This window comes from Apaloderma vittatum, unplaced genomic scaffold (genome assembly GCF_000703405.1).
Source record: "Apaloderma vittatum isolate BGI_N311 unplaced genomic scaffold, ASM70340v1 scaffold24834, whole genome shotgun sequence".
NCBI classification, from domain to species: Eukaryota; Metazoa; Chordata; class Aves; order Trogoniformes; family Trogonidae; genus Apaloderma; species Apaloderma vittatum.
Window position 1 is genome coordinate 11,692 of NW_009712480.1, and position 6,898 is coordinate 18,589.

General features: G+C 56.7%; 1 protein-coding gene across 1 annotated transcript in view; it reads left to right on the top strand.

Annotated features, from left to right (window-relative positions):
- The window catches only part of LOC104272894 (arf-GAP with GTPase, ANK repeat and PH domain-containing protein 3-like), a gene marked incomplete at both ends in the record, with an annotated part of 17,209 nt that overhangs the window by 10,125 nt on the left and 186 nt on the right, over nucleotides 1-6,898 (top strand). The gene's annotated exons all lie outside the window — the stretch shown is intronic.

Genomic DNA, 6,898 nt, shown 5'->3' on the forward strand with positions numbered 1-6,898 from the left:
AGAATTTTTAAATATCCACCTGGAGTTTATACCTGATTGTATAGCTGGACTGTGTGTAGGTGTGCACAGGTGTTTGCGAGACCTGTGCCAGCTTCTGAGTCACCGGGACTCCAGTAAGTTCAGGGGAAGTCTCTGTGCAAGGGAACAGGCCAGAGCTGCGTGGTGAAGCTGCGGAGCTTTCTGACCAGAGCTCACTTCTGCCTGGCGAGCGCAGGGTCCCAGAGGAGCGAGCGCAGCCACAGTGTGCCCTGCGCTGTGCCTGGGTGCAGGTGCTTCTGGAGGAGTCAGAATGATGGAGAACAGAGTCCAGGGAAAATGCAGATTTGAGTGTATCTGGTAATTTGTGGATTTTATTAGCAGATAACCTGTGAACAGTTAGAGGCTAGCTGGGAAGGAGGGGCAGTCTGTGCGGACGGGGAAGTGGCGTGGAGGACGACCAAGAGCAGTCTTCCTCCTGGAGCTCAGCACTTGTTTAATATTTTCTTCAGTGTCCAAAGAGAAAAGAGTCCTAACAGATAAGTACTAACTGCGTTTGCTGTGCTGGGCAGCATGTTAGTAGTGAGGGCAACCATGTGTTCCCTGTGCGAGGGATGTGGGGATCCTGGTCTCCAAACCGGTGTAGGAACAGCAAAAAGCCAGAGGAAGGAGGCCCTAATGCAAGAGGAGGTTGGCTTGTTCGGCTGAAAAGGGCCAAACCTGACCTCCAAAACGCACAGCTCTGAAAGGAAAGAACTCTCTAAGAGAAGAAGGTGCTAGAACAAAGGGGGTGTATTTAAGACTGGCCACGGGGAAGCAAAGTGCGGGTGTCAGAAGAGGTTTCTAACTGCACGTCGTGAGCTTTGTTAGAGGTCTTTGCTCAGAAACCTCCCTGCTTTCCTTTCCTTCCTGCAGAGCACCTTTCAGCCCGGTTTGCAGACGACGTCTGTGTAGAGGTGAATGCTGGCTCCTTGGCTCTGAGACAGGACCTTTACTCTCAGGACCGTGCTGTGCTCCTGGGGCTTTGCCGGAGGGACCTAGGTAGTTCTGGTGGGAAACCAGAGCTACTAAAGGGAAGTAACACAGCATGCGGCTGGCAGGACACTGCGCCTCCCTGGCAGGCCTGGCTAAGCCAGAGCTCTTTGCTGGTTGCCCGGGTTTTCGCAGTTTCGGCAGTGGTGACAGGCCGTGTCCTCCTGGAGCTTCCTCCCTGTCCTCCATCCCCCATGCCTGCCCTATGCCTGTCTAACGCCTTGTCCCTCCTGTGCTCCGCAAACCTGGACACCTTGGTGAGGGTCAGTTAATTCTGTTCCCTGGGCCTTCCGTGGCTCAACCACAAACCCTTTCCCAGCGACCCGCTGCAGGAATCTCTGCAGTGGTGTTTACACCTCTCTCTTCCATCACCCAAAGCGCTTCTCCTAAAAATAGAGCATGAAGTAATGGAACTGGTGAGTGATTGTGTGAAGTATGTCCCTGCTCTTGCTTGGGCTCAGGAATGACGTTCTGGAACTGCTTCCCACTGTCCTCAGAGAAAATCCAGCTGGCTTTGAGAAACACGAGTTCACTGACTGTTTCTGACACAGACCTGGGCAGGGCAGCCGCACTTTCTGGTACGTACAGGCTTGTCCAGGAGGACACACATCCAGTAGCAAGCGCAGCGACCAGGCAGTTCAGGGGTGTAGAAGAGCCCAGCGTCACTGCTTAGGAGCGCACCGTGATGGTGGTGACACCCCAAGGGCGCGCTCTGCAGCCAGAGCAGTGGTCCCTGGTGTGGGGGAGAGCTGGGTGCAGGCAGCTCCGAAGCCTTGCCGGGCTCTGCTCTCCCAGCGCGGGCGGCAGAACTGCCGAGGCTCTCATGGGGCTGGGTCATGGTGGCCTCGCTCCTGGGAGGTGTCCTGCTCCTGGCAGCGCACCGTGATGGTGGTGACACCCCAAGGGCGCGCTCTGCAGCCAGAGCAGTGGTCCCTGGTGTGGGGGAGAGCTGGGTGCAGGCAGCTCCGAAGCCTTGCCGGGCTCTGCTCTCCCAGCGCGGGCGGCAGAACTGCCGAGGCTCTCATGGGGCTGGGTCATGGTGGCCTCGCTCCTGGGAGGTGTCCTGCTCCTGGCACCGAGGTGCCCAGAGGAGCACCTCCAGGAGGAGACGGACGGGCTGTGCTGTGTCAGGAAGGATGGACAAGAGAGTGGCAAGGTCGTTGCAATGCGGTGCCAGGTTCTGTCTTTTCCTACCTGAGGGTATGGGGCTCTCGCCAAGGTCTCTCACTTGCCTTTACACGTAAGAGAGCGTGAGCTGGCACAGAGAGAAGCATCTCAAGGAAGGGCTTGGGAACACGGGGTTTAATGTGGAAGGAATCCAGGCAAGGAACAGAGTCGGGAGCTTTTGTGTGCCTTGCACCCCAGCTAGGCATTGGTGTGTGCACAAGACGCACACGCTGGGCCAGAAGGATCTCTCTTTCTCCTCGGTACCGCTTGTGGGAGCAGCGAGACTGGCCCTTGCATCCTGCGTGCCTGGCCAGGAGGAGCCCCTGGCAGCCTGTGCAGCTCTGGCCTCGCAGGGCCTGGCATTGGGTGTCGAGAGGTGCTGCCACCACCAGCTGCTGTCTTCTGGAGCTGTCGGTGAGGAAGGCACTTATCTTCTAGAAATGGGAACAAGTGATCCCCACAAAGAGTCGCTTGGGGCAGGCAGGAGCTGGGAGCCAGCCCTGCTTCTTGTCCTGGTCCTGGGGACATCTCTTCTGGAAGTGGTGTGGTGCTACTGCCTGAGGCAAACCAGCTTTTTTGCAAATGGTGTGAGGTGGTGGCCCATTTCCAAACGTTCATTGTTGTGCAGGTCCCAGACTGGCAGGGCGCTGCGACAGCCGTGCTGCGCGAGGTGTTTTGGTGTCCTTGCACAGTGGATGATCCTCTTCATGAAACACTTCTTGGATCAGCCCTGGTTTCATTTCTGTCTTTGGGAGTTTTGTTGTTTTTTTTTAATTCTGCAGCAGTGACTGGTGTCTCAGAGGACACTGTTCCCATCAGAGCTCTGGTCTGGGATTTCCAAGAGCACTCACAAGTGCACCAGACATGCTCATCGTGACCCTGACTGCCCTGTTCAGCATCTTCCTGGTCCTCGGGTGTGACCCGAGCCAGGACCAGTCCCAGGAGCCCGGCACATTCCCTTGGGGACACTGAGACCATCCGTCCCTTGGTCCCTCGGGCCTTCCCAGCTGCTCAGGGCACGTGGATCCACACCCCTTGGAGCAGACACCTCAGAGCCCCCAGGGAACAGTGGATTCGGGCTCTCCTCTGCGGTGCCCTGCCCGCACGCCCTGCGGTCCCCTGCCCCCGCCCGTTGCTGGGCGAGTGGGTCGGGTGGGTTTGGGAGCCCCAGTCCTTGTTCCCTGGCTTGGCCTTGGCTTCCACCCGGCAGCTTCTGTCCCTCTCCTCAGGGCCTGTGGCAGTCCTGGGTACTTGCAGAGTTATTCCACCTGATTTCCTTACTATTCCTATTCCTTTCTCCATCTTTCTTCAGGAACTGGGATGCCTTTAGGCGTACCCAGGGCTGTGGGACGAGTCACCCTCGCCTGTTTGCTGGGGGATGGAAGTTTGTCTTTCTGCCAGGGAACTCGTTCCGGGCAGCTGCTGGGAGGTGACCCAGGCACCCTGCGCCGAGCCTGGCGGGCTGATGGGGTGAGCTAGGCAGGCCAGTGGTCCGACACGGGACCTTCCAGGACATCGAGAAGTGCATTTGCTGAGGCTTTAGTAAGAGAGCAGATGAAAGAGGTGGATAATTAAAGTTTGCAAGTGAAATGAAGCCCAGGCTGCAGCTCACCTGTGCTCAGTATGGAGCCCTTCCCTGCGTGTCGCAGCACGTTTCGGCAGGTTCCGTCAGCGCCGGTGTCTCGGCAGCTGGAGCAGCGGGCGTTTGCGTTTCCTTGTGGCAGCCCATGTCCCGAGGCCGGCTCAGCTCACCATGCCCCCTTGACTTCATGGTCTGTTCACTTCTCCGGCTTCTTCCCTCCTCCTGTGCCAGCACCGAGTCAGTTGCTCTTAGTTTGCACTTTGTTCAGCCCTTCCCAAATTTCACTCCTTGTTGTGCCTCCTGCCCCTTTATACCAAGAGTTACTACATCGTAACTTCATCTGAGCTCTTCCCTGCTCAGAAACTCGCTGTGAATATTCTTTGAAATTCACGACATTCCCCCATTTCACAGGATGGGAAGGATTTGTCCCACTTGTGTTTTACTAAGTTTTCAGCTTCTGCTGTATTCTTGGATTTCGATAGCAACCACAGGTGGTTGTTTGGGTGGATCAGCAAAGTAGCTGCCAGGAGCAAATGTAAAGTATTTGCCCAGACCTGTCACCTTGTCAGGGTTCTCCCACATCCCTGCAATTTGTTCCAGGTTACAAGGAGTCTATAAAATATAAACCACAGTTTAGCAAGTTTTCTTTCTAGGAGCTTTAGCATCCATCATCTAACATCCGTGGGGTTTGTCCCTGCTGCCTTGGCAGGAGCTCAGACTCTGCAGCCTCTTCTGAACAGGGATATTTTTCTTTTTTTTGACATGATTCACACATTATGCATTAAGTAAATATCAATTGTATGCCTGATCCTAAACTTCAGCTGCCTTAGAAATTCTCTTCAATTTGGTAGCCCTGTCTTTCTGCATCTGTGCCTTCATCACAGCATTTGCAGGACATTTCTTCATGCCGTGTTGCATCTGTGGTTTGTGGGAGCTCCCCGTTCAGGGCTCAGAAGTCACTGGCAGGGTGGCACATTGCTGTCCCTCGTGGTCCCCACTTCCCTGGGGCATGGCAGCAGAACTCCCTCGCTCAGCGCAGGGTTCCTTGGCTGGGCAGCCTGCGGGGGAGCTCCCTGGTGACATTCAGTGCTCCAGTCAGAGTGCCCGGCCTCCTTGGCGCTCAGGGTACAAGCAGACCAGGATCCCACTTGTTCTGCATTTCAGGGCTCTGGACAGGCTTGGGATGGTCTGAGTCTCGTGCCAGAGAAGCCACCTGCTCACAGTGAGGTTTCCTGGAGGCTGGGGAGCAGCCAGGTGGCCTCCAGCTCCCCAGTTCGAGCCTTCAACTCCTCAGTTTGAGCCTCCAGCTCCTCAGTTGGAGCCTCCACCTCCGTGGTTTGAGCCGTGCGTGCTGCCAGGCTGGCAACAGGTCAGAGTTCTGTCTGATGAGTCCCTTTTGGAACGGGGCTCCCGTTCCTGACCGAGCAGTCAGTAGAGCTGGGCAGGCTGCGGAGGATCCGTTGCCTGGTGCTGCCCTGTCTCCATCGTGGTGTTTGGGTCTTCCAGACCCACCTGGAGATGGTGGCCCTTGAAGATGTTGTGTCAGGGCAGCAAGACGTTGTGTCAGGGCAGTGTGACCCCCCAGGGACTTCACCTCCCTGCTGTGGGAGGGCGTTTTGCTCTGGCTTTGGGCAGCACTGTGCTGTGGACAGGCTGCTGCGGAGCTGCTTGGGAGCCCGGGGCAGCCTGGGTGAGTAGGGACACCGTCACTGCCCAGAGGTGGGTGTGAACAAGGTTCCTCTCAGAGCCCTTCTGGAGCAGGATTTCCCTGCGGCACACCTAGGTGCCCTTGCTCAAGACCCCTTGCTCTGCCTCAGCTGAGAAAATTCTTGGATGGCTCTTTCCTCTCTTAAGTTTTTCGTGTGGCTTCTCCCACCTCTGTCCTCAAAAATGAGGCGGGCAGAGCTGGGGGGGGAAGAAAAAAAATACTGGGTGTGGGTGGCGATCGCTGCTCTGCCTGCGCGGCCGGGCTTGTCTCCCCGAGCACCAGCTCCTCATGCCGCTTGTGCTTGCACTTTCTGCTCTAAGCAGTAGGTGGGAGTGGAGGAAGTCCTGGGCCCTCGGCCGCTCTGCGAGCGGAACTGGCAGGACTCGAGCTGCTCCCTGCAAGGGCTGCGGAGCTCTCGTAACCTTCCAGGGACGGCTTCTGCAGGGCGATTTGGAATTACTGGTCAGAGGTCAGCAGAACTGCTGAGGAGAGCTCAGGCTGCCACGTGCCTTGTCGTGGTCAGACGTCCTGGACTGCAGATCTGCAACGCTTCTGTGCTGGTGTAGCTCCTTGGGACCTCTTGAAAGCTCATTTCCAGGTCGCTGCCCACAGAGCTCGCATGAGCAGAAGGGGATTGAGCAGCTGCTTGTCTGAAAGGAATGCGTTGCTGGGACAGGTGCACGAACTGCACACTTACATCTTCCCCTCTCCCTGAAGCTGAGCAAGTTGTTAGGGAAGACACAGCGTGTCATTCCACATGTTCCCAGATGTCAGTCACTGCAGCCAAGGCTATGGTGGTCCTTGGGCACAAGAGGTGTGTTGCCACCCTTGGGTTCTGCTTGCATAAACCCCCAAACCAGCAGCAGAGATGCGTTTTACATAGAACCAGAGCCTGGCTTGTGGCACCCTGTGCTTCAGGACACTGGAAAAGTGAAGACTTGAGTCAGGACACACATCCCCGTTAGAAGCATAGAAGGGACCAAGTGGGACTTGCCTCGCAGATCCCTGTCCGATGGGCTCTGATGAGAGGAGGCTTCTCACCCGCTGCCTGTCTGAGGGATAGCTACACCCCTCCTGTGTTTTGGAGCCTGAGAAGAGAGACGGCTGCTGCTGTTTGGGGCTGTGGCTCATCGCTGCCTCCCTGTCTTTGCTCCAGACCTTTGCCCGGAAGGGCTTCCCTGGCTGCCGGCCAGCAGTTGGGTCCCTCTGTCCATTCATTCATCTGCTGCTCTTCCCCTGCGGTTTCTGAATTTTAACATTTTACCAATTGAAAAAACAGAGCAGAAAGAAGGGAGATGGCTTTCCCGAGACCCCCGTCGTGCGGGAGCGGTGCATGGCATAGGATGTCTCCCTGTCCCAGTCCCGTGCTCCTTGGCCCTGGTGCTCAAGCCTATGTGGGCAGAAGGGGTTTCCCCAGTCGTGCTCTCGGCACC